Below are 27,321 nucleotides of genomic sequence, written 5' to 3'. Positions count from 1 at the left end.
ATGATTTTGCATTTTTTGGCATTAAACTGTAGTTGCCATGCTCTTGACCATTCCTCTAATCTACCTAGATCAATCAATCATATGTTTTACCCCTCCTGGTGTGTCTACCCTGTTGCATACCTTTGTGTCAATGACATGTATGACACCCAAGCTCTGGGGTCACAAACACTCAAGAGTGCACTGCTCTCTGGGATGGGTCATGGAAAGAATGGAGCTACCACAGGCCAGTCTCCATCTGGGCATGGTCTGCTTTCTCTTGGTCAGCACAACTTTTTCCTCTTCCCGTCCCTGCTGTTTAAGATATACTGTACAGCGCACTGTTCTGGCAAGAGGACCACTCAACTAGTCCCTCCTTTCATGAGCTTTACCAAAATAGTCAGGACCAAGCACTGCTTCCCATCTCTATCAGGAGAATCCAGCCCCACCCCTTCTTCACCTCAGGGACTCCCTGCTCCACTTATCACTCTGGGCCAGATATACTAAGCTTGAAAAGTGATAAAATGGAGAGTCATAAGGTGCCAGACAATCAGCTGCTAACTGTCATGTCACAGGCTGAGTTTGTGAAATGACAAGCATTAGCTGATTGGCTGGTGGTTTATCACTCTCCATTTTATCACTTTTGTAGCTTAGTACATCTGGCCCTCTGACAGGAGAATCAATCATGCTTCTTCTTCCCCTCAGACACTCCCCGCTTCCCTTATCTGTCCTAGGCAGGAGAATCAAGCCCAACCCCCTTCTTCCCCTCAGCCACTCTCTGCTCCCCTTCTCTGTCCCAGGCAGCAGAAACAATCCCTGTCCCTTCTTCCCCTCAGACACTCCACCCCTTCCCTTATCTGTCCTAGGCAGGAGAATCAAGCCCCGCCCCCTTCTTTCCCTCAGACACTCCCCGCTCTGTCCTAGGCGGGATAATTAAGCCCCACCCCACTTCCATTCTCTGTCCCAGGCAGGAGAATCAAGCCCTGCCCCCTTCTTCCCATAGGCTAGTCCCTGATTTCCTTCTATCCTGCTCTGCCCTAGCCAGAAACATAAGCCCCTTCTTCCCCTCAGGTTCAGACAGTCTCTGCTTCCCTTCTATCGACGGAGGAGCAAGGCAGTCCAGTACCTTCTTTGCCCTACACTGTCCTGGACGGAGGACCAAATTCTGCTCTGCCCAGCTCTCTCTGGGTCCCTGCCTCCATCTTCCGCTACCATGTCGCAGGGTCACCCTCAGAAAGAAGACTTCCTCATGGTAAAGACATGTGGCGGGTTGCACAACTGGTTGTTAAATGTTATCGTGGGGAATGTATTGCAGAGCAATCATGTAATGCAGCATATTTTGGGGTGTACTATAGTGTTAGGTGCTGCATATAGGGGTATATATTGTAGCGATGTAGTGCAGAGTATAGGGGGCATATAGTGTAGAAATGTAGTGCAGAGTACAGGGGGCATGTAGTACAGGGATATAGTGCGGAGTATAGGGGGTCTCTAGAGCCTAATTCAGATTGGCACAGTAAGCAGTGAAATTCGCAGCTGGCAGAGGGGTGCTGGGTCAGAGATGGAAATAGCAGCAGTGCTAGGGGGGCACCAGCCAAAATCTTGGCTAAGGCATCAAATTGGTTAGGGCCGGCTCTGGATAGTACTTCAGGGCTGCTTTTATTAAATATTGCATCTGTTTGAAGCTTCTTTTGCAACCAAGCTGTTCTACAGCACCAAGAGACTGGGAGCTGTAGAATCCATCTCTATATGTGCAGGATTAATCCTGGTTTTGCTAGCTTCATCTGGTTCTTTGTAGTGATAGAATGTGCGCAATGTCTAATATCACCTGCAACATGAAGTCTGCCTGCTCCCTACTTTCTGCACACTTGGCAGGAAACTCACCTTCCTCACTATACCCGGTTCCTACCATTGTCTGTACGCACAAACCCACCTAGATTTGTGCGACAGTGATCTGCACCCCTGAGTGCTGGGGTTTGTGGGTTAGACCCACAGAATGACAGACACAAGACAATGGTTGTACAAAGTGTTTATTTCTGCATTAAAGACACATTCATTCCTTGTTCTTACTGCTCCTAAGTTGTATGAGCACCTCCTCCATAATGCCGGCCAATAACTCGCTGTCCGCCAGGCTCATGACTGGGCTCTCTCTCGCTCCTGGAACACAGGGACAGTCATGTATGGATAATCAGCATACAATGCTGTACAGGTCATGTTATGCAGGCCTCAGCAGTAACCTTTCTGCAGCGTCAGCTCTAAGTGCTGCCTCCTCCCCCGCCCCCAGATGTCGCACCGCTGCTCAGTCCCCTTTCTGACGTAGCTGTGGGGGACTACCACCCCAAATGCAGGGGTGCTCCCGGGACGGACCAGTGTCCAAATACTGGGTGCAACTCGGCATTTGCGACGTGAAAGGGGTGATAGTGCAGAGGGCAACCACTCAGAGCATATATTACCCACATTGTATCAATGCCTATTTCCCTATAGATTGTAAGCTTGCGAGCAGGGCCCTCCTACCTTTTGACTGTAAATACCCTGTTTGTTGTATCACTGTCTCCTTTGTAAAGCACAACAGAATATGCTGCGCTATATAAGAAACTGTTATAAATATATAGATTATAATTTATTTATTATGTGCTCAGTGGTTCCCCTGGATTTTGGCATAAGGCTTCACCATTCTAATGGTGTGTACACACGTGAGATTCCTTTGCTATTCGACTTAAGATTCGATTGCTATGCAATCTTTGCTAACTCTGTACATACAATTCACGCTATCTGCATTAGATTTGCACTATATAGTCATTGCTGCCCTGTCTATTTAGCTATTTGATTTGTGCTAAACGGGAGCGTGCATCACCATCAACTTGGGATCGATGGTTAAAAACCTGTTCAATCATCATAAGATATGTGATCCCGATGCGATTTTGACTATATAATCAAAATCTAGGGGGGAAATGTAATAGGGTGAGAGAATCAGAAAATGAGAGATTTGGTAAGAAATCTTACTTTTTATTTTATTTTATTTTTAAGCACCAATCATGTACACTGCAAAACCAAACTGGAGATTTTTTACCAAATCTCTCACTTTCTGAATCGCTCATCCTATTAAATTTCTCCTCTAATGTCAAATCTCACTGTGTGTACACAGCATAAGTCTGCCCTCAAACTCTTGTGAGCCAATGGGAGTCTGGGGGCAGGTTTAGGAGGTGTGTAATGCCTTATGCAGAGTCCCGGGCATCTGATACACTAGGAATGGCCATTGGTGGGTTATCCAATGAGGGCTTAACTTGATGGTTTGAAACCTTCTGTAAGGGAACCATTGATGGTTTCACCCACCAGTGCTTACTCCTGGGGCTACAGGAGTGTTCGAGGCGGAGCTAGACTCCATGTCCCGACACCTTGAAGGGGGAAAGAAATGAATTTGATGGCTCTGTTTTATATATAACCATCTGGTTCTCCCCATCGATACGGAGAGTCACCATTGGTCATAGGCCATCGATTTCAACTCAGTGATGGCCATCCCAATACAGACACCGTTGCTGTTCTCTGGAGGATTAACCAGCACATATAAACATGTATGTTATGATGTATGTAACATATGTGCTGAGCAGTTCTCCCTGCACTATGTGATTGGTGCTGCTGCTGGATCCACTGAGCTAGATGATCCTCCAGCCACGTACATCCCTCTTGATAATTAGTATGTGGGTTTCTTAAAATCTAAGTTGCTGTTTGATTGTCTTAGGTCACCCCTGAAAACCACCCCTGCCATCCTTACGCACACCCTGGACCACTGTTCTTTAACCACCCCCCTTTCAACAATATGCCTCTTTGTCCAAGCTCTTATTCCTTACCGCTACCATCTAGGCCAAAACTGCCCGCCATTGGTTCTCCTTTAACCATCATGTTTTACTTATAACCGTGATTGACCTTAATGCCCTACGCAGCTGGGGGTTTGGTTCTGACCCATCATGCCCTCTTCTTATGGTCTGAACACATACATGTCTCTGGGATAGCTATAGTTATCCACCAATACTGGTCTTAGAACCTTTCACATAACCCCCTCATTATGGATCAGGCTCCTGTTACCTTTTAGAAGACACTGTCGCACGTGTTCTGCTTCATAACTCAGTCCGGTGCTGTTATTAAAGTACAGGCGCCTTGTAGTAGGGGGGAGAGAGTACTTGGTTTCTATCCCGTTGACGACCATGGAAGTTGGAGACCAGATGTAGGACGGAATCTGGATAGAATACAATTATATTATAATACATAGCTTGTAGCACTAAGAATCAGTTCATGCAGCAGTGCTGCCTAGGGAATACATTAGGGTGACGTCTCCCCTCGAAGAAGTCACCCGTGATCCCCCCTCAAACCTCCTGAATCTTTTTTTGGGATTCCAGCCAATCCTGCCCAGCTCGGATGCAATCCAACATATATCTTCTGCAACCAATGCGACTTGCAGGCTCTGGTGCGATGCGCATGGGACCGCACATTGCATCGTACCTGCTGTCAATCGCATGCAATTTTCACACTGTTCATGCGATTGATCTCCGCAACTGCATGTGTATCGCCCTAGTGCCTTGACTATATAGCATTGTAATCGGTTCATACTGCAATGCTGCCTACTCTACTCAGAAACACAGCACTAGTTACATCATTACAGAAATACCCAGTGTTCAATCGACTGTATGTTCTAATTCTGATGAACTAGGAGGAAGATCCAACACCACCTTAGTGAAGCATCTGCCAATCTGCCCTCCTGCTCTGGAAAATATTTCCTCTCCTTATACCTAGGGTTACCACCCGTCCGGGATTACTCCGGACAGTCCGGTAATTGAGACCAGCGTCTGGAGTCCGGAAGGGTGGCTGCCCCGGACTATACATTGTCCATGAATTGATCCCCCCCACCCGCCCGACCAGCACCGCCTATTACTGATGCGGGCGACCATCCCATCCATCATGCCACAGTGACATATGACATACCTACATGAGGAAGCCTGGGGGGCAGCTGTGGGGTGGTTAATAATATCCCCCCCCCAGCAATGAGCATTAATAATATTCCCCACCACCCTTGGCAATAAGCATTAATAATACTACCCCCCTTGGCATCGAGCATTAATAATATTCCCCCTTGGCATCGAGCATTAATAATATTCCCCCTTGGCATCGAGCATTATTAATATTCCCCCTGGGCAACAAGCATTAATAATATTCCCCCTTGGCAACAAGCATTAATTAAATTCCCCCTTGGCAACAAGCATTAATTAAATTCCCCCTTGGCAACAAGCATTAATTAAATTCCCCCTTGGCAATAGGCATTTGTTCTCCCCCTTGGCAAAATTAATTTCCACTCCCCCTTGCAAGATGCATTTGCACTCCCCAATGGCATCAAGCATAAAAGACCCTGGCATCAAGCATGAAGGCCCTGGCATCAAGCATGCAACCACTATCAATTAAAATGTAGGTAAGCGGCACTTATATGGTATAATATCTAATTGGCATTACGGTGTGTGGTGTATGTAATGGGCATCACAGTGTGTGGCATAATGTTTAATGGGCATTATGGTGTTTGGGATAACGTGTAATGGGCATTATGGTGTGGCATGTGTAATGGGCCTTATGGTGTTTGGTATAACGTGTAATGGGCATTATGGCATGTGGTATAATATGTAATGGGTGTATGACACGTGCAATTGCCATTAAAGTTTTGGCGCGCACCTTCGGTGCACACTGTCCCTGTTTAAACAAAAATAAAAAAAAATAGAGCCCTGGCATGGCGTGTATTGTGCATTTTTGGCATGTGGTATAATATGTAATGTGTGTGTGACGTGTAATAGGAATTACGGTGTAAAATTTTTTTTTTTTTTTAATTGTCGACTCCTGGCATAACGGGTAATGGGCATCACGGTGTGTGGCATAATGTGTAATGGGCATTACGGTGTGCAAAATCAAGAATAGAATTGAAGCAAAGGTAAAAAAAAAACGGTACTTATGTAGTATCTGGGCTGCCGATTTTTTGATTGTATGCCTTAAGTTAAGGCATACAATCAGATGCGATGCGATGCGATATCGCATCGCATCGCATACGATGCGATACGATGCGATGCGATGCGATGACCCGATTTTTCCATAGGATTCAATGTTAAAATGGACTGAGTCCATTTTAACATGGAATTCAATGGGAAAAAGGGGTCCTTTTCATACCCCTACTATCCAAGTGGGCATGGAGTTGGATATAAACCTGTGGCGAGCGTAGCGAGCCACCGAGCCGAAGCGTGGCGAGCGAAGCGAGCCCCGCGAGGGGACGGTATTCTGTGTCCCCTCGCGGGGCTCGCTACGCTCGCCACGCTTCGGGCTCGGTGGCTCGCTACGCTCGCCACAGGTTTATATCCAACTCCATGCCCACTTGGATAGTAGGGGTATGAAAAGGACCCCTTTTCCCATTGAATTCCATGTTGAAATGGACTCAGTCCATTTTAACATTGAATCCTATGGAAAAATCGGGTCCATCGCATCGCATCGCATGCGATTTGGTCGGGTGCGATGCGATGCGATGGACCCGATTTCAAAATCGGCAGCCCAGTTACTACATAAGTACCAAAAAAACACACATGATAAGATGGGTCAAGGGGCGGGTCAATGGGTGGACTGTGGGTGTGTCAAGGGGCAGGCCACTGTCCGGGAATCTTTCAACACAAAGGTGGTAACCCTACTATACCTAGGTAATCCATTGGACTCTACCACATTATAGAATGCTATAGTGCCACTACTCTTAAATCAAAAACTGATGTGAAATAACCTTTCTAGCAGTAGCGCAGGGATGGGGAACCTTTGACCCTCCAGCTGTTGTTGCACTAATCATCTTGGCATGCCCTGCAGCAGTTTTGCTATTTAGCCATGCTAAAACTGTTGCAAGACATGCTAGGATGTATAGTTCAACAAAAGCTGGAGGGCCAAGGTTCCCCATCACTGCTGCAGTGCATGCCTCTTTCAGAGTCCTAGTTGTATAAAAACTCAGACAAATCTTTGTATGTATGATAAATGGGGTATGGGTCATTGAGTCAACACAATTTAGGTCGACATGCATTGGATGAAGGTCGACAAGTATTAGGTCGTGAGCCAAAAGGTCAACATGAGTTTTTCACTCCCCCCAGAATGTCGACATAGTTGACATGGACACCGTCAAAATGTACCGCGCCCCCTTTGCAGCAACACTGATCTGTTTCAAACTTGCTGGATATGGAGAGAGGGAGCTGTGAAGACAGAGATTGGAGGTAGGAGCAGATAGGGACTGGGGGTGGGTGCGAGTAGGGTTGCCACCTCTCCAGGATTTCCTGGATTCTCCTTGAATTGGTGGCAACTCTCCAGGACATTTTTGCAGTCTCCCGGATTCCAGGATTCTCCCGGATGACTTTAAAAGCCTCCTAACTGAGTGTGCACACTGTCAGTGGCATAGGGAGGGTGGTTCCAGCGGAGCGTGAGCTCCGGGTGCCAGAAAGGCCACAGGGCATGCAGTGTGTCTCTAGAACTTGCAAGTTGCTGCCCGCGCAGCACAGCTCCCTCTACCTCCAGAAATATTTGAACTGGGTCACAGGAGGAGATGACGGAGGAGCACTGTGCAGCCAACAGCCTAGGATGCTGCAGCAGTGCTTCCTCCCAAACTGAGCCTCAGAGGAGAGATAAGCCGGCTGCTACTGTGTCTCAATCCCAGGGGACCTTTGCCGTCTGTGCTGTCAGCTGAGGAAATGGTCAGGCCAGTGTGAAGGGGGGATTTGTGTGTGTGGACAGTCAGTGTTTTGGGCAGATTTGCATGTTAGAGAAGTGAGGGTGTGGGGAGGTTGCTGTGAAGTTGTTGTCACTGGTGTCAGGGTGAGGGGAGGATGTATGAGGTATCTCTGTGTAGGAGTTGTCAGTAGGGGGAAATGTGTTATTAAATGTAACAATAGCGACTTCAATACATGGATGTATTAGAGACCACGCCCACTTTTCCGAAGAGGTCACGTCCGTTTACAAAGCCACGCCCACTTTCCTGGGAGCACTCGAAGATGCCTGAGGTGGCAACCCTAGTGGCAAAGATGGTCACAAAATCATCTTTCAAAAGGAAATCTGATAACTGCTTAGATGCAAGGTCACTGTTTACATTTTCAAAGGAGCCATCAAGAGCTGTGTTGTGCCCCAGTGCTTAGGTGCCCTCAGTAAAAGCTGCTTTCTGCACCCTTGTTGGAGGAGATTTTGGCACAAACAGTAGGATGTGCTGGACATATTTGCAGCATCATGGGCTGTCTGACATGTAAGCTACTAGCTCCTCACAACTTATTTCTGACCTGAAGGAACCGAGAAGTGACAACCCAAGTACATAGAGGTATGGTGCTAATAAAGGGTTCAAATTCAGTAAAGCATACAATCGTTTGTCTGGAACAAACCATGGCCTTATTCTGATTCACTCACAAAGGCAAATTCTGTCTCAAATGGACAATACATGTGCACTGCAGGGGGCATATGTAACTCTTGCAGAGAGAGAATTAGATTTGGGCGAGTTATTTTGTTTCTGTGCACGGTAAATACTGACTGCTTGATTTTTACACTGCAATATATATCACTTTGCAGTAAAACTCCACCCAAATCGAATTATTTCTGCACGTTACGTCTGCCCCCCCCCCCCCCCCCCCCCCCACCCTCCTGCAATGCACATGGTTTTGTCCATTTGAGAATTAATTTGCCTCTGTGAGCGAACCAGAAAGAGGTCCCATGTTGCTATGCAAGGAGAGCAAATACATTTATATTGTTTCTGTGCAGGGTAAATACTGGCTGCTTTTGCGTGTAGCCCACAAATGTTACACAGCTTTATTTTTACACTGCAATTTAGATGACCGTTTAACACACCCCACAAAAATCTAAATCTCCCTGCACATGTTACATCTTCCCCACCTGCAGTGCAGCATAGTTTTGACCATTTGCTTTCTTTTTTGCTTAGTAACAAAGCTGAATCAGGCCCAAAATCACACATAAATGGGATTATCATTTCCTTTGGCCACGGTGCTGGAGACATGTTGCATACCTGAATCATCCCTTTGGTGCCACAGATAGCACCTTGGTTCGGTAGCACGGTCACCATGGTACACGTAAGTATAGCTTGCCGCTTGCCTGGGTACTGCAGGATGATCGTCACAGTCTCATCCACACCTGACATAAAATTGGGACAAAATTAGGAAAAAATGTATCACATATCCATGCCAATGTGTTCAGTGAAAGAGGGTGGAAATGCACTATGCGATCATTACATTATATAATAAGAGGTTGTTGGTATATCATTGGCCAGTGATATTGACCTGCCCACCAATCGTCCAGGTCTGTGACTATTTCTGGTTGGCTGCACCACTCTGCCCTTCAGAAGTCATGACTGCAGAGAGCTATGCTTAGCAGTGTCCGTACCTAGCTTTGCCTGCAGCAGAAGGCACAGAGCAAGTCAGGTTGCAGTGTTCTATACCCTACGGTGGCCAAACCGGTCCTCGAGATCTACCCAATGGTCCATGATTTCCAAATCACCTAGCTGGTGCACAGCTGCAGTCATTACTAACGGTCACATTTCAAAATGCTGCATGCATTACTACTACAGATCCACAGGTTGCCTGAAAAAACATGAACTGTTGGTAGATCTTGAGGACAGGTTTGGCCTACGGTGTAATTGAAGCTTACCGGTCTCGTACAGAAATCCTCTGGCTGTTACAGACTCTGGTTTCTCTCCGTTGAAAGCCATTAAGGGCAAACTGGATACAGTAACAACCAATGTCCAGGATTGCCCCACCACCCAGCTCCTTCTCCACGGCACGAGGAATGCCAAGCAAGTTGGCACCGAATTCTGCCCGTACAATCTTCACCTCTCCGAGGACTTTCTGGTCCAGCAGGGAGCGGATCTGTTCATAGACTGGGAAAAAGCGGCTCCAGAAAGCCTGTAGGAAGAGAGAAAAGTGGCTCATACAGAGTGTTAGGCACCAGGTGTTCCTGCACCAGGGTCACCCAAAATCTCCATCTGTTACATAGTGGAAGAAACAGAACAGAAGTTCCATAATACCCCATCTCACATCATGACACTACCCGTTGGGGCATTTACTCTGCTATTAATCTAGGACCTTATTTAGGTCCATTCACGGTGGCCACTCGTTTGCATGGGGACCGATGTTTGTTGTATGCGCATGACCTGTTTGATAACCCTGCATCACTTATTGGACATAACAGATTCATAGGGACGTAAGGAACAGGACCTACTTCCCATTAGAAAGACGTTGTATTTCCTTGCAGCCGCAGTCATCTCTTGACTTCCGAGAGGTTCATGGCTAGCGGTTTTTCACACAAAACGTTTTCCCGTTCTTCATGAACATCAGCACCACATCTCTATGGACTGTGTGAAGGACGCCAACATAGACGACATCTGGCATAAGAGAAGAGACACGTGTGACTATCAAGAAGGAGATACAGTGGATAGAAACATTTTATGCTTTGTTGTTAGTGTGTTGTTCTTATGTGCTGTGAAGCCATTGCTGACATATTGCAACCCTATGGGTAGAATATGGTCCTCAACAAATTCTGATCTTCAGTCAAGTGGCTCAGTGTTGATTGTGTGGTGCACATAGTTGTTGTGATTGTATCAAGTTATCCTGTGGCTGGTCATCCCCTTGTTCCTTGATCTTCAACTTCCCAAACATAACATTTTTCTCTGGGGATGCCATTCTTTGCATGATGTATTCAGGGCCGGTGGAAGGCTTTTTTGGCACACTAGGCTAAATATTAGCCTACTGACCCCAACCTCACACTGCCACCAATACCCACTTTCCAGACTCTCCACTGAAAGGCAGACTCTCCACTGAAAGTGTGGAGGTGGATCATAGAGGTTCCACAGCCACCACCTGTATTTAGAACAACAATCATCTTTCATTTTGTGTAGGCAGACTTGGTGGCGCCAAGAGCCCTGCACCTAACCGGCCTAATGGTAGAGCCAGCCCCAAATGTGTATAAAGTAAAAAGAGGAAAGTCTTGTCATATGTGAGTTTGGTGGCTCTTTAGCCTAGTGCCAACACCATACGGTGATAGAGGGTGGTAGATCTTCAGCCTACTGCTAACACCATATGGGAACAGCAGGTGGCGGCTCTTCAGCCTAGTGCTAACACCATATGGTAACAGAGGGGTGGCGGCTCTTCAGGCTAGTGTTAACACTATACGGGAAAAGCAGGTGGCAGCTCTTCAGCATACGGTAACAGAGGGTGGTGGCTATTCAGCCTAGTGCGAACACCATACAGTTTTGATTTCTCTCCCCTTCGGTAATAATAGTCAGGCTATACTGACTTTTATTTCCGTCGGAGTCTGCCAAAGAGGGGGAAGGTGCTAACGTCATGTGACGCCCACCCAAGCAGGCATTGGCCCACCTGCGTTCCCAGGGGAAATGTCCAGCGTTTTTATAGGGATGCCCATAAAATGCTATGAGTTCCCCTGATACCACCCCTACACACCCCCCGGGTCTCCTTCCTCACACAAAATGTCCGAGCGAGTATGTAACGCGCCGAAGCCGTTCACTACTGGGGTTTGCACATGCGCAACCACAACCATCGGGGCTGAATTTGGATCGCAATATTTGGTCCTCTAAAAGGAAAGGGGTCTCCCCAATGTCAGCAGCATTTTTTCATAGTCCTTGCGAATTAGTTCCCCAGCCGCCCACCCCCCTTCCAAAATTGTGTGCTTTTCACATCAAAAAGTGAGTGGTTTCTTTTTACTAGAAAGTACCTGGTCAGGCTATAAAAATATTAGCCTTTACCATTCTCTGTAGTATTTTATTCTATGCTATTAATAATGAATTATGCTATGCAGTGTCATTATGTTCCATGGCAACCAGTCACAAGGCACATGATACAGAGGATCATTCAAATGTGGTTGGAGTTACATTTAGCAATGTATGGAATGCAGCAGGAGGCGTCTATTACAGGTAGACTGTTCTTGCTGCAGTAGTGATCTGAGCTGTATCACAAGACGCAGCATTGGATCACTGTAACACCATCGGAAGGCTTGCGACACTCATAGGGACATGCAAGCTGCTCTTGTCGCAGACACCAGGTAATCACTATCCCTACTCCCTCCCCACTCACAAGTGGCATCGGACTATCAGTTTGCATCCTGTATTGCAGGATCTGCTAGTGCATGCACAGGACAGAACATCCATACATGAGGGCGTACATCCAGACCTGCAGTCCATAGTACACAGAGGCTTTGGAATGCCACTCTGATCTGTTTTCACCCACCACACATACAATCCTCCTTGCTCATCTGATCACACGACTTGCTGAGAGTCTGTAGCAGATTCTGTGTCTGGCAGCCACATTTATTTCCCTGTACAGAGATTTTGAAAAAGAGATAATGGTTTTTTTTTTAAGGGGAGATATTATCGGGCACATGCTTAACCCTTTGAGTGCCAAGTGGATTTGTCAAAATAGGTGTGAAAATTGCCAAGAAACATTTTTATTCATCATAATGAGTGAGACAAATAATGTTCTAAAATAAGTGCGCGATTAAAGACACTTGTGCAGCTGTGTTCAAAACCACAATTAGGTATACATCCAACAAGATACCATAGGGATAGAGAGAGCAACAAATGGTGGTGATTTTGAAAGATAGCACTCAGTGTGTAACCATATAACAAGGAACGATACAAAATTGATTATATCACCATTAAACAGCACTGTTTCCAAATGAGATGTTTGCAGGGTTTAGATGATACCTGTAGGAATAACCTCCCTTTCACAGGATATGTGACAAGGGGGTACAATAAAGGAAAAGCAAATAGTGCAAATTAACCTTTTAAAACAGGGGTTTTTTAATAAAAGTCCACACTTACAACTGGTAGACAGTAAAACAGCATTGGATAGATTCCACAAGGCAGATACAGCATACAGGTGAAGATGTGATAGCGTGAAAATCCTCTTCAGTAGTCCATGACCGACCCATCCGGAATAGGGGAACCAGAGACCAGGGGATAACACGTCACCGCCAGCTGTCAGCAAACCAGGGAATCCTCCATACAAGACACTCAACGCGTTTCAAATTAAAATTCTTCCTCAGGAGTGTATAATGTCCATGAAGGGAACATGTCCCTATATATAGTCCTTGCGGATAGCGTACACACTTGTGCACGCTTCCGCATTGATTACCCAGCCGGATTTCCCGTATCGCGTCACCGGAACCAAGATGGCCGTGCGTGTCACGGACTTGGTATGGAACGCGGAAGTGAAATCAAGCCGGTTTGACGCGGCGATCACTATTCCATTTGATACAAATGCTGGGGGTTATCATTCAAGCAGTACTGTGTTTAAAGAGCTCCGGCCATCTTGTTTCTAATTGCATGTTTAAAAAATACATGAAATTGGTTCTTTCTAAAAGAAAAGGAAAAACATGTCAATACAATAAAATGGATGGATATTAACAACATAAAAAGAGAGATAATAGTAAAGGGTGACATGAATGGTGGAGCGACCTAGCCTACAGCAGAAATGGTTTGAGCTCGAATTCACCGTTGAGGCCCTGTGGAACCAGGGTCCTCAAACGGTGAATCCACTTCATCTCCGCCTTAGAGAGCCGCACCTCCATATCACTGTATCTCCAATTAGGGAGTATTTGCTCTATACCCCAAAAACTTTTTAATTTTCCAGGATTGGATCCATGGTGATCTTTAAAATGGACAGAAACTGTGTGGTTGATTAAACCTTTTTTGATATTATATATATGCTCCGCAAGGCGGACTTTCATCTGTCGGGAAGTTTTCCCGACATATGTCAGTCCACACTCGCACTGCAGAGCATATATAATTCCTTTAGAGTGGCAAGTGATGAAGTTATTGATTTTGTAGGTTTTGCCATTAATTGCAAAATCAATTTTCTTTCTTTCATCACTTTTAACAGTTTTGCACATTGGGCATGTACCGCAACGGTGGAAACCGTTTGTTCTGGTACTTTTTCTTATGGCGATTTCCGATGAACTTTTGACCAGATGGTTGCGTAAAGTAGGAGCCCTCCTATAAATAAAGCTTGGCTTTTCAGGCAATATTTTGGATAGCACCGGATCTCTATGTAGCAACTTCCAATTATTCCTGAAAACCTTCTCTATCTCTTTATGTCTAGAATTATATTGGCTAATAAATGAGAATTTATGAATATTGTCTTCCTCTTTGTTTTTTGGTTTGATTCTTAATAAATCAGTTCTATCTATTTCTGATAATCTTACTAATGATTTTTGTAAGGACTCCTCTGGGTAGCCTTTAGCTACTAGTCTGTCTGTGACTTCATCAAGTTGTTTCTCACGGATCTCTGGATCTGTACAATTACGTTTGATCCTTGTATATTGGCCATAAGGGATCGCATTAAGCCAATTACAGTGATGTTCACTGTTAATATCGATGAAGCTGTTTGAATCCGTAGGCTTACGGTATGTTTTGGTCTTGAGAATATTCCCGTCAATATAGATGACCAAATCCAAAAAAGACAATGATTCTTTACTCCAAACAAAACTTAGACTTATAGAAAAAGTATTAAGATTAAGTGAATTAGAAAAAGAAATTAAATCAGATAAATCCCCATGCCAAATAAAGAAAATATCGTCGATGAAACGGTGCCAGGACACCAGATCCGCCACCAGCCCGCCACCTGGCCAGATGTTTTGCTCCTCCCAGAACGCCATGAAAAGATTGGCGTAGCTGGGGGCGAATCTGGTGCCCATCGCCGTTCCAACGCATTGCAAATAATAACTGCCCTCATGAAAAAAGTAATTATTAGTCAAAATAAACAAAATACTTTCTAAAATAAATTCCTTAAGTGGCTCTTTCAGGTTACTTTTATTCAAGAAGAAAGAGACAGCTTCTAGACCCTTTTCATTGGTAATCACTGTATATAAAGTGCTGACGTCAGCGGATCCTAGTATGCAGCCTTCTTCCCATGTTACAGTAGATAGTTTCCTCAACATATCACTGGTATCCTTTAAGTATGCTTTTGTATCACATACTAATGGTTGAAGGAAATAATCAATAAAGGCTGATAAATTACTGGTGATGCTGTTACACCCAGAAATTATTGGGCGACCTGGGGGGTGGAGGGGATCTTTATGCACTTTTGGAAGTACATATATACAGGGGGTAGAGGGATTTTTTATATTTATATATTCGTGTTCTTTTTCGGTTATGATGTTATTTGTTAGAGCCCTATTTGTGAGCTCCATAAGGGACTTTATCCTTTTGGAAGGGTCAGATTTTAATTTTTTTATAAGTATTATTTGCAGTTAATTGTTTATCAATTTCTTTGAGATATAATTCTCTTGTCATAAGTACGACCCCTCCCCCCTTGTCGGCGGGTTTAATCACCAACTCTGTATCAGTTTTCAGGGTTTTTAAGGCCAAAAATTCCTTTTTAGTGAGGTTACATTTCTTTTTACTTTTTCTTTCTAGGATTTTTTCTATTTCACTGCAAACGACCTTATTGAAACACTCCAAAAAAGGGCCTTTGCAGTGAGTAGGGTTAAACGTTGAGGGGGGCTTAAATTTCGATCTTTCATCAGACAGACTAGTAGCTAAAGGCTACCCAGAGGAGTCCTTACAAAAATCATTAGTAAGATTATCAGAAATAGATAGAACTGATTAAGAATCAAACCAAAAAACAAAGAGGAAGACAATATTCATAAATTCTCATTTATTAGCCAATATAATTCTAGACATAAAGAGATAGAGAAGGTTTTCAGGAATAATTGGAAGTTGCTACATAGAGATCCGGTGCTATCCAAAATATTGCCTGAAAAGTCAAGCTTTATTTATAGGAGGGCTCCTACTTTACGCAACCATCTGGTCAAAAGTTCATCGGAAACCGCCATAAGAAAAAGTACCAGAACAAACGGTTTCCACCGTTGCGGTACATGCCTAATGTGCAAAACTGTTAAAAGTGATGAAAGAAAGAAAATTGATTTTGCAATTAATGGCAAAACCTACAAAATCAATAACTTCATCACTTGCCACTCTAAAGGAATTATATATGCTCTGCAGTGCGAGTGTGGACTGACATATGTCGGGAAAACTTCCCGACAGATGAAAGTCCGCCTTGCGGAGCATATATATATAATATCAAAAAAGGTTTAATCAACCACACAGTTTCTGCCCATTTTAAAGATCACCATGGATCCAATCCTGGAAAATTAAAAAGTTTTTGGGGTATAGAGCAAATACTCCCTAATTGGAGATACAGTGATATGGAGGTGCGGCTCTCTAAGGCGGAGATGAAGTGGATTCACCGTTTGAGGACCCTGGTTCCACAGGGCCTCAACGGTGAATTCGAGCTCAAACCATTTCTGCTGTAGGCTAGGTCGCTCCACCATTCATGTCACCCTTTACTATTATCTCTCTTTTTATGTTGTTAATATCCATCCATTTTATTGTATTGACATGTTTTTCCTTTTCTTTTAGAAAGAACCAATTTCATGTATTTTTTAAACGTGCACTTAGAAACAAGATGGCCGGAGCTCTTTAAACACGGTACTGCTTGAATGATAACCCCCAGCATTTGTATCGAATGGAATAGCGATCGCCGCATCAAACCGGCTTGATTTCACTTCCGCGTTCCATACCAAGTCCGTGACACGCACGGCCATCTTGGTTCCGGTGACGCGATACGGGAAATCCGGCTGGGTAATCAATGCGGAAGCGTGCACAAGTGTGTACGCTATCCGCAAGGACCATATATAGGGACATGTTCCCTTCATGGACATTATACACTCCTGAGGAAGAATTTTAATTTGAAACGCGTTGAGTGTCTTGTATGGAGGATTCCCTGGTTTGCTGACAGCTGGCGGTGACGTGTTATCCCCTGGTCTCTGGTTCCCCTATTTCGGATGGGTCGGTCATGGACTACTGAAGAGGATTTTCACGCTATCACATCTTCACCTGTATGCTGTATCTGCCTTGTGGAATCTATCCAATGCTGTTTTACTGTCTACCAGTTGTAAGTGTGGACTTTTATTAAAAAAACCCTGTTTTAAAAGGTTAATTTGCACTATTTGCTTTTCCTTTATTGTACCCCCTTGTCACATATCCTGTGAAAGGGAGGTTATTCCTACAGGTATCATCTAAACCCTGCAAACATCTCATTTGGAAACAGTGCTGTTTAATGGTGATATAATCAATTTTGTATCGTTCCTTGTTATATGGTTACACACTGAGCGTTATCTTTCAAAATCACCACCATTTATTGCTCTCATCATAATGACCTGTAACATTTTTTTTTTTTAAATGTATATAACAAATGTGAGCAATGCTGGAGGATATTTTGAACATCTTACAGAGATGTTGGCACTCAAAGGGTTAAAAGGGTCCTTAAAGCTGCAATTCCTTATAGAAGCTGTTTTTTCTTTAACATAAGTGAAGTCTGACTGCGCTGCCTATGGTCTTAAAAGTTTTTTTAGGGGCCCCTGGCATTTATCATTCAATATTTGCGGCTAAATCCCCAAAAACACCCATTTTGGGGGATAGCCACAAATATTAAATATCACCCAAATGTATGTAGGAGTACCCCACAGAAGGAATCCGACCCCTGCTGCATCGCCGCTGTCCACTTTCCCTACAGGTTTCTATGGGAGATGCAAAGCTATGCGATGTGTCAAGATCGGTCAGCAGCTCTTCGCATCCCTGGGCTACCGCCATTCTCAGACGGCGGTAGCCCATTGTAGCCTATGGATCGCACTGCCGCGTCAGTTTGTGCCGGGTCAGCATTAACTGAGCATGCGCAGACCCCCCGGCTCAGCATATCGCAGGGACAGGCTCCTTTCGGAGACTTGTCCCTGCATGTCAGGGATGATACATCCTGCCGATGGGATCGCATTTTACAATGCGATCCTGGGCAGTTATATTCCTGATCTCATTGTAAATCAGATCCTTGATAAATGGGCCTTGCTCACTTCCTGCTTACCAATGTCAGGGTCTTGGGCAAGCTCTTCATAGGAATCATACACCTTGGGAATGTTAAACGTTTGAGCGAATTCCTTAGCACGGCTGACATCCCTGGCAGCCACCGCTAATACCTGAGGAGATAAAATCAGAATAATGTTGCACTAAATATACATTAAAAGGTGCCCATACATGGTACAATTATTGTATGCAATTTGGACTAGGTCGCATCACATCGTATAGGTTTTGCATTGCAATGAGATGCAATCTAGTACTAGAAGTACGTGCAGCGCATACTTTGAGCAGTGCAATGGGATGTGCACAGGGAGCACGCATCTCATCGCACCTGGCAGTTGTACCGTGTATGGGCACCTTTACTTGTAAATAAACAAAGTGTATTTAATTTGCCATTCAGAGATTGGTCAGACAACTTGCAAATTTGCCAGGTGTGCATAAATTTACTGATATTCGGCGTGGGGGCTCCGGGCTGCTCTGACTCGACTGTCTCAGGCATCACAACTTAAATACACAGTCACTTTTTATATCCTGTATGTCTGTTATTTATGTATGCACTTTTTATTTCACATACTCTCTACCTTCAGACATATAGTAGGACCTCCATACTTATAATTTCACCACTTTACTACCCCTATTCTTTATTGTGATGCCCTGGGGGGGTCCTTAGCTGGATCGTGTTTCAGGGTTCCCTGCGTCCCAGGTGGTGACCCCAGAGTGTTAGGAACCTGCTCGAAAAGAGGTGACCTGGACGATTGGTGGGCAGGCCAATATCACTGGCCAATGATATACCAACAACCTCTTATTATATTATAATGTAATGATAGCATAGTGCATTTGCACCCGCTCTCCTTATCTGCAGAGCAGCGTGGTTTTGCCCATGACAGGGTATTGTCTAATCGCTGTGCCCAATTATCCCCCCAAAAATGACATAACTCTCTTGTTGGATAAAATTGGCCACAGCAGCCATCTTTATTGAAACAATACAATTTTAACAATAACCAAAAACATTCCCACGGAAGGTGGTCCCCGAGGCCCTCAATAAATCTATCCACACCTCTAAGCACTTCCAGGAGCTCTTACCCCCAGCCGATAGCGATTGGCTCGACGGCACCAATTGTAAACACCCAGTGCTCATTAATTAACCTCACCCAAGGGAGTCCAGCCCCCTCATGGGGCCCTCCCCGCCGCATAATTAAGCCTCAATGCCACTAACCTCGAGGACCCCCCTCCGCCACCAAGCACGAGGTTAAACCCTTAACCCCGTGCGCCCCCCCCCACATCCGGAACGCTGTTTCTATTCCTTCTTGTAGTCCCAAAGACAAAACATCTATCCCCACAGCATTCAGATGCACACCGTCCCCTCTCCAAAATGCCCCGGCACCAGACTCAAGTTCCCTGTGCCTCACCACAACAGCCCCGTTCCTGGCCATAAAACGCCCAATCGCCCTGTTAACTTTAATCCGTGCCTTATTGAGCTTGTCAGCCGACCTTGCATCTCTCCAATAATGGCGTGGCACGATATCCGACCAAACCGTGATCAATTCCGGAAACATTGCCCATAAACGTAGGAGATCAAACTTGATATCCCGTATCAACTCCCTAAATGGTCTGCCCCCAAGGTCATTCCCGCCCACATGCAAAACTAATATGTCGGGAACCCTATCGAGCCGAACAAAACGGTGAAATTCCTGCAGCACTCCACACCATACCGCGCTTCCCCAGCCAGCGGACCAACGCCTCCTCTCTATTCAAACCTAGCTGGCGGCCATTCGGTCTAACATCAGCCCGTAAAGCTCCCCAAAAGACATATGAATGTCCTAAAATCCAAATCAGGCACGGAGGCTGCCCTAAAAACAGAAAAGAACACAGTCAACCTCAACAATCCCCCAAACGAACATAAGAATGAAAACGAGACGATTCCCACCGCCCAATACGCTTAATTAACTCATCCCCAAATCCCATTCTAGCAGCCTCAGTTGCGGCCCCAATGCGGAAAGAATGACCCGCGTATTCCTCCCCCTTGAGGCCCAACGTCCGTAAGACTGCTCTAAACACACTTGTGAACTGGAACCGTGATAAAAAGGAACCATTTGCATGCATCAACAAGGGATCCCTTTCCCTGCCTACTCTGACTTCCTTAAATATCCTTAGCCGTGTCACCGGGCACATATCCGACCCTGGGCACACTATTGCTAACTGGTGTGCCCGAATTCTGCGGCGCCCACGCCGCCGCCGGGGACGGCCCCGCCCCCTGTCGCAAACCCACCAACCAATCTGCAAAACCACTCAATAACTCATTAAAGCCCCTGCTCATCTCCCCTTGGAGGGCTAACCCTCCCCCCCCCCCTGACTCTGCGCTAAAGCATTAACAGACATAGAGACAGACTCACCAGGCTGCCTGGGGGCTGTGAACCCAGCAGCCGCAGGTCCAGTGTCCTGACGAGCCCCATCCAACGATGAAGGACCAGGTACTTCTCCATCATCTGCTGACGCTGACATCTCACTTCTCCTGTCATCCCGACCCTCTGGAACAGCACCAGCCGGCGTAACCTCGTTGGAGGCGGAGCCAGCTGTGCGCCGCACGCTCCGTGTACCAGGCCTGCGGTCCCCAGCCTGTACTTCAGCCCCCCTGGCACGACTCTCCCCACGCTGGGCGGCAGCATGCGCCGCATGCCCCGCCGCTCCAGGTCCAGTACCACGCACCGCCGGATCTTCTTGCACGGGGGGGGGGGATCCCCCCTGCGTGGAGGGTTCCGCCTGCTGGTTGGATTCCTCCCAGACCTGGTCCTGCGGGCAGAAGGTGCCCGGCCCGCAGCCTGGCCGGGAGGGTCCCTAACGGGGCTCCGCGAACGGCGCTGAACCCTGGGGGACACAGATGGGCTGAAGCGCTCCGGAGGCCTAGACCTCCGAGGCCGTGCACCCGCTGGAGCAGCCTCCTGCGTTGCTGCTCCCAGTCCCCCCAGCAGACCTGACATCTGCTGCTGCAGCCACACAGCCCCTCTGGTGCCCGCTGCCTCCCTGAGGGCAGCAAGCGCAGCGGATACTTCAGCATCAGCGTTGCCTGGGGAAGCCATGGGAGATGCCAGCGCTGCTTAGCTGTTGAGAAAATCTCCCAGTGACCCCTATTTCCCGCCTGAACCCTGCTTATAAACCCCTCCAACACCCCGTTAAGCCCCTCCCCCCATGACCCTCTCCTTAGACACCCCTCCTATGACTATCCTGCTAGTCAGCTCCCTACAAACCCTGTCAGGGGAGCCTCCCCCCAGGCTTTGCCTCCAGTCCGGCTCCTACATTAGAGAAAGATTTTGCTCTGAGATCCTTACTGAATTAGGCCCCATGTTCAGTATCCCGAGTCAGACACAGGTTGTAGCCGGAGCGTCAGTGTGAAAGAAATGGGTATTCTACAGGATGCCAATGACGGCACCACTAATACATTCACTTGTGCTTAAGCAGGATATCCGCACCATCGGTCCCCAGAGCAAATACGTGAATCACCACCCTTTGTTTCCATACCATGGGCCTGATTCATGATTGTTTGCAAAGCAAAAAAGTAAGCAAGTAGACAAAACCATGTAGCACTGCAGGTGGGGCAGATGTAAAATGCACAGAAAATTTTATATGGTTTAGGTGTGTTCTAACTTGTAATTTGCAGCTTAAAAATAAAATCAGTCTAACATCGCAGGGGGTTTGCACATGCGCAGACCCCCCACCATTGGCCAGGGGACCGAATTCGGCCTGTCCGAACGGATCTGAATTACCAACACAAGTTACTTGTGCTTAAGAAGGATATCCTTAAAACCTGGACTTTTAGGGCATAGCTCCCAGCAGGACCCTTTCCAGCAGGGACAAAATTATCTGTTCATGGAGGGCAAATGCTGCAAGCTATTTAACATTGTATCGCATGGATTCAGAACAAATTATTATCCCTGAGATTCACAAACACGGGGCCTAATTCAGCATGGATTGTTAATCAGCGAATTTGCAAATCAAGCAATTATGGAATGACTGTGCATGCCTTCTGTATGCATTGCGCATGCACGAGGGGGAATATCGACAGAAAATGCAGATGGATCGTAGATGCAAAGCGGTCGGAGGATGACCGTCAGGAAGCGAAGTAATCTGGGAGTGTCAGAAAAAACTGCAGGTGCGCCCAAGCATTTTTCAGGGTGGGTCTGTGACATCAGTGCGGCTGTGTTCAGCCTGTCTCAGTCGCAGATTATACCACTTTCACATCGCCGACACGTTTTAAAAACCGGTATTTAAAACGATAATTAAAACGGGTCAGAGCCTTAACATTGCCGCAGATTACCGTTTTAAATACCGGTTTATACCCCTTTCACATCGCACTTTTAAAACGGTAAATTGCCGTTTTTTTTTTCCCTTTTTTAAAACGTTTAAGCCTGCACTGTGAATGCATAGCATTGTACACATTCACATTGCACAAAAAACGGCAAGGAACCGTGTAGGACTCTGCTTTTTACACGGTTCGAAATGCCAGTTAACTTTAAACGGTAAATCGGCTGTGGTGCATTCACAGTGCAGGCTTAAACGTTTTAAAAAGGGAAAAAAACGGCAATTTACTGTTTTAAAAGTGCGATGTGAAAGGGGTATTAGTGGCCGCCTTAGACCTACTTACATTTGCACAGATGGTTAAGTCATTTAGATGGTTTGGGAGTGGTGAATGGATTACCGAGTGGATAGCGATCTGCGTTCCATGCGGAGCGTTTTCTCTTTGTTTGGGTGGCAGCTAAATACTCACAATGGACTGCAACTGTGCAGATAAAATATCCGTGATGAATTAGGCACGTTGTCCTCATGGAACCCCAACAGTCCAGGATTAAAAAAATATCCATGGTTCAGGAGAGGTGGTTATATCAAATTGACTGAGGTACTAATTAAGTCGTCCATTAGTAAATAAACCGCAAGATATGTCTATGGGCAGTATTCAATGAGAATACTGACGACGTGCAGCGAATCCTGTTTAGGAGTCGCTGCACATTCGCCACTCCTCGACGCGTTCCGGAGCCTCGCCGGCTCCAGTATTCAACGAGTCAGGGGCTCGCTGCCCCTGACCGGCGAATTTGAGCCCCGAGCCTGAGGACGGTGGCAGGCAGGGAGATGGAAGTCTCCCTGCCTGCCCCAGAACATTTGTGGGGGGGGGAGGTGGGCTCTCCGGATGCCAGGCAGCACAGGCTGCCCCCCGGGGGTGCCAGCAAGGGACCGGGTATATTCACTACACCCGATCATGCATATGTAATGATCGGGTGAAGTGAATATATGCATATCTAATGAGCGGCTCGGCTCCGGCCCCCTGCTGGCTGGTCTGTGTAAAAAAAATTATATATATATATATATATATATATATATATATATATATATATATATATATATATATATATATATATATATATATATATATATATATATATATATATATATATAAAATAGCATGCCCCTCAGAATAAAATTCCTGATTTTTTTACACCAATTGTAAAAAACAAAAACACTTTATTTTAAAAGTTCACCTTCCACTTCACCATAAAAGATGGCGATTGCTACTCGGTGAATCATGGCGAAAAAAACCTTGAAATGTATTCGCCATCTGGTCATTGAATAGGGTGATTCACCGTTTTAGTCAGAAATTCGCCAAACAGCACAAAATCGCCATAAAAACATGGCGAATCAGCCTCATTGAATACCGCCCTATATGTTATTCCATATCCCATGCTTAACCCTGAGTGCCAAGTGAGTTTGTCAAAATAGGTGTGAAAATTGCCAAGTAAACATTTTTATTCAACATAATGACCTGTAATGTTACCTTATATATAAAGTATTAAAAAAATGTAAACACAACAAATATGTATTTTCATTTATAGAACAAATGTGAGAGACGTTGGTATTTTTAGCTGATATTTTGCACATCTCACAGATGTTGTTACTCAAAAGGGTTAATTTTAATTATGCTTTTTGTTGAAACCCAGGTGTAGATCTTGCATTATAATAAGAAGGTGTTTGAAACCATTGAATTGCCAGTCTTTTTATTTATAGGCGGAACAAACAGTTATGTGGTCCCTGAGGAGATTTAAAAAGGAATTTTTTTAATGCGTTTTGCAATGGCTAAAAAAATAAAAAATAAAAATAATAAGCTACTACAACTATTTACATACCAGTATGTTTTTTTGGGCTGTAAGAGGAGACCAAACGTACGCAGAGGAAACCCGCGCAAACAATGGGAGAACATACAAACTCTGCAAAGATTGATACTTGATGGGAAATGAGTACAAAAACCTTGATGCTGTGACCAGGAAGCTAAACACTCTGTAATTCCTCTTGGTCTCTATAAAAACACAATTACCTCATAATAAACCCATATCTCTCCCAATGCCCACCCCCAACCATAAGCCTATCCAATTAATCCACAAGGTGGGTACAGGAACTCCCTCTGCTCTGCACCCTGGGCTTTGGCACTGGTTACACCAACCCTCATAAATCACTGTAAAACAATCAATATGGTCCCACAAACAAAATATTATATGAATGATGTTTCTTTATTAAAGGCCTCTGACAGGAAGGTGAAGTGTCCTCTGGCTGCCTGTGATGCTCTGCGTTTCTGTGAAGGCCTGAGGGAACTTCAGATATTGGGCAGCTCCTTGGAAAATAATCCTTGTAATCTCCCTATATATACACTGCCGGTAAGAAGGAAGAGCGTTGTGCTTTCCTCTTATCTCCCAGAGAGCCTGTGGGCAGCGCTCGTACAGTGTTAGTCCATGGGAGAAGTCCACAGTCATCATCTGTATCATGGATTATGAGCAGTGGACAGGTGACCTTGGAGATTATCAATGGTGGGGAAGGCGTCCCAACAGTAGGTCCTCCGTACACGAGGATAGGCAACCCGCACTCCTGACATAAGCGGTGAGTGTAGTAGGAAACGCAGCACCTTTGTAGCAGGTGGCAAGGTCCACTGCGGGTACAGTCTCAATGCTCTGCACATACAGTATGATGTTTTCAGCAGGTACTCCATATCGAATACTCAGGGAGTCCCAAATGTGAAAAACTCATGTCGACGATTTGACTGTCGACCTAGCCATTGTCAACCTAATGCTTGTTTCAACCTTCCAACCCTGTTTAGGTATTTCATGTGTTGAGCTAAGCCAATGTCGACCTTCTGTGGTTGACTCAATGACCCATACCCTCTCTATGACGGTCTGTAACTACTCATTTTGTTCTATAACCGTTTCCATTTGTATAACGCAACGGTATTTGCTGTGCTGTATAAGAACCTGTTAATAAAAAATAAATATATAAGAAGTATAGCGCGGTTAGCTATGGCACTCCAACGGGCTTCCAAATAAATGCAGACAGTACACAGGTAACGGTCAATGTTTCAGAAGTCTTTACTTCCTTTTTTGAAGACAGAATACGTGCACTACAATACTTTGCATTGCACATTTTCGGTTTTGAAAAAGGAAGTAAGGACTTCCGAAAGCGTGAGGGTGAAATGGCGCCGATTTCTCGGGACTCAAAGCTTTTATAGACTCGGCATCTCATGAGAATCCGATGCCAGTTCCCGCGTTCGAATTTCCGAACAAGGTCAGAAACTCGCGAGCACGGCTCGCGGGCAGGCTATGTTCGGAGCGGTTTGTCATTGTCATTGTGACCCCACCTGCATGACGTGTCGGTCAGGATCTCCAATGCCCATCTAGCTGTGACTTCAGCCCCCTCCCTCTTCCCACAGCAAGTGTATGGGTGATCGCTGGACATATGCAGGGCCGACAGACATATCGGGGTACACACCCACAAACGGGCTCACCATATAATCGCCCAATATATCTGCCAGTGTGTACCCAGTATAAAGTCTGAGGAATTTACCTCCAAGCCATATGATTTTATATCTGCATGCTGGTTCTTGTGGTACCACAAATAGGCTCCAAAATTGTGCCCCCCGCTATGAAGTAATAAGTATTGCCTCTGTCGTAAATAAACGATCGCCCGTTAGCCAGCAAATTATATTGCCCCATGATATCATAATAAATTTATATTTCTGCCTAATAATAATAGTGGCAATACTAAATAATTTTATAAGCAGCAAACAACCGCTGCTTAGCAAGCCTTTCTGAATTGGGCCCTTTGTTTCCATACCATGGGCCTGATTCAAAAATATAAGCAAGTGGACAAGACCATGTAGCGCTGCAGGTGGGGCCGATGTAGCATATGCAAAGAAAATTAGGTATGGGTGGGGTGTGTTCTAACTGAAATTTGCAGTGTAAAAAGAAAAACAGTCTAACATGTGTGCCGGCTACATGCAAAAGCAGCCAGTATATACACTGCGTAGAAACAAGTGCATTTGCTCCCCTTGCATGGCAGTATGGTCTGTTCCAGAAAAAAAAAAAAGTTACCTGCTTTTTTTGCTTTAAACTTAAGAAACATGAATCAGGCGCAGTGTTGGAAGTAGAGAGGCCCAGCAGCCCTTGGCCCTGTGTATAGTATTTCCAATGGGCAGCAGTGTATCAGCTCAGCCTGAGCCAGTGAGCCTCCTGGGACACAGGACCATGATTCGTGTGACTCTGATTATGTGTATGGCCGAATGGGCAGCGGCCAGTGACGACCGCCGCCGTCATGACTCACGGTTGCCCACTCGGTCATGCCCAGACTGACAGCTGCCGCTCACGGGCCTAGTGACAAATCCAGCCCTGGCCTGCATAAGAGCGCAGGGTTCCAGCTTAGTTACGCACATTCATGCGCTTGGTTTCGGAGTGTGCGCAGAGCAAAGCCATGCTTTAGGCGCATACGGTCGTATTTCAACTCTGCAGTAGTCCCTGTAGCTGTACTAATTTCTTCATGGAAGATTAGGTTGGAATCACAAAAACATCTCTGGGTTATAAATAGTTAATGCCGGTCAGAGGTTCTGCCCCAAGCTGTGCTGATTGGCTGCCGCACTACTGCACCATATCGGACTTACAGGCAGATCAGGTGGTCAGACATAAGGGGCCAGATGCACTAAGCTTCAAAAGTGATAAAGTGGAGAGTGATAAACAACCAATCAGCTCCTGCCTGACATTTGTCAAACACAGTCTGTGACATGGCAGGTAGGAGCTGATTGGCTGGCTGTTTATCACTTTTGAAGCACCTCTTAGTGCATCTGGCCTAAGGATTGGCTATCCCTAATTATACACAGGGCAGGCTAATATGACCCCATTGCACACACCTGGTGATCCTGAGCTGGCAGCGTCTCCAGTGCAGCCACAAAATCATTGCTGATCTTTCCTGCAGAGCAGATGCCCCACTTTGTGGCCATGATAAGACTCCTCAGTGTGGGCTGAATGAATCCGGGTACTGGTAGAGGAAGAGAAACCTTCAGTCCCTGCTTTATAGGGCAGCAG

At 45.7% G+C, this 27,321-nt stretch overlaps 1 pseudogene across 1 annotated transcript; it reads right to left on the bottom strand.

Moving 5' to 3' along the window:
- Positions 1-1,987: 1,987 nt before the first annotated feature.
- On the bottom strand, positions 1,988-27,321 carry LOC146042337 (trans-1,2-dihydrobenzene-1,2-diol dehydrogenase-like; annotated as a pseudogene). Its single transcript, XR_014463840.1, has 7 exons — positions 27,147-27,321; positions 17,946-18,057; positions 10,230-10,396; positions 9,664-9,939; positions 9,026-9,150; positions 4,057-4,207; positions 1,988-2,130 (listed from the first exon to the last, which is right to left on the bottom strand). The product of XR_014463840.1 is annotated as a trans-1,2-dihydrobenzene-1,2-diol dehydrogenase-like (transcript).

The sequence above is a fragment of the Crinia signifera genome, chromosome 19 (assembly GCF_055691185.1).
Source record: "Crinia signifera chromosome 19, ASM5569118v1, whole genome shotgun sequence".
Lineage (NCBI taxonomy): Eukaryota > Metazoa > Chordata > Amphibia > Anura > Myobatrachidae > Crinia > Crinia signifera.
This window is presented reverse-complemented; position numbering and strand designations above follow the sequence as displayed.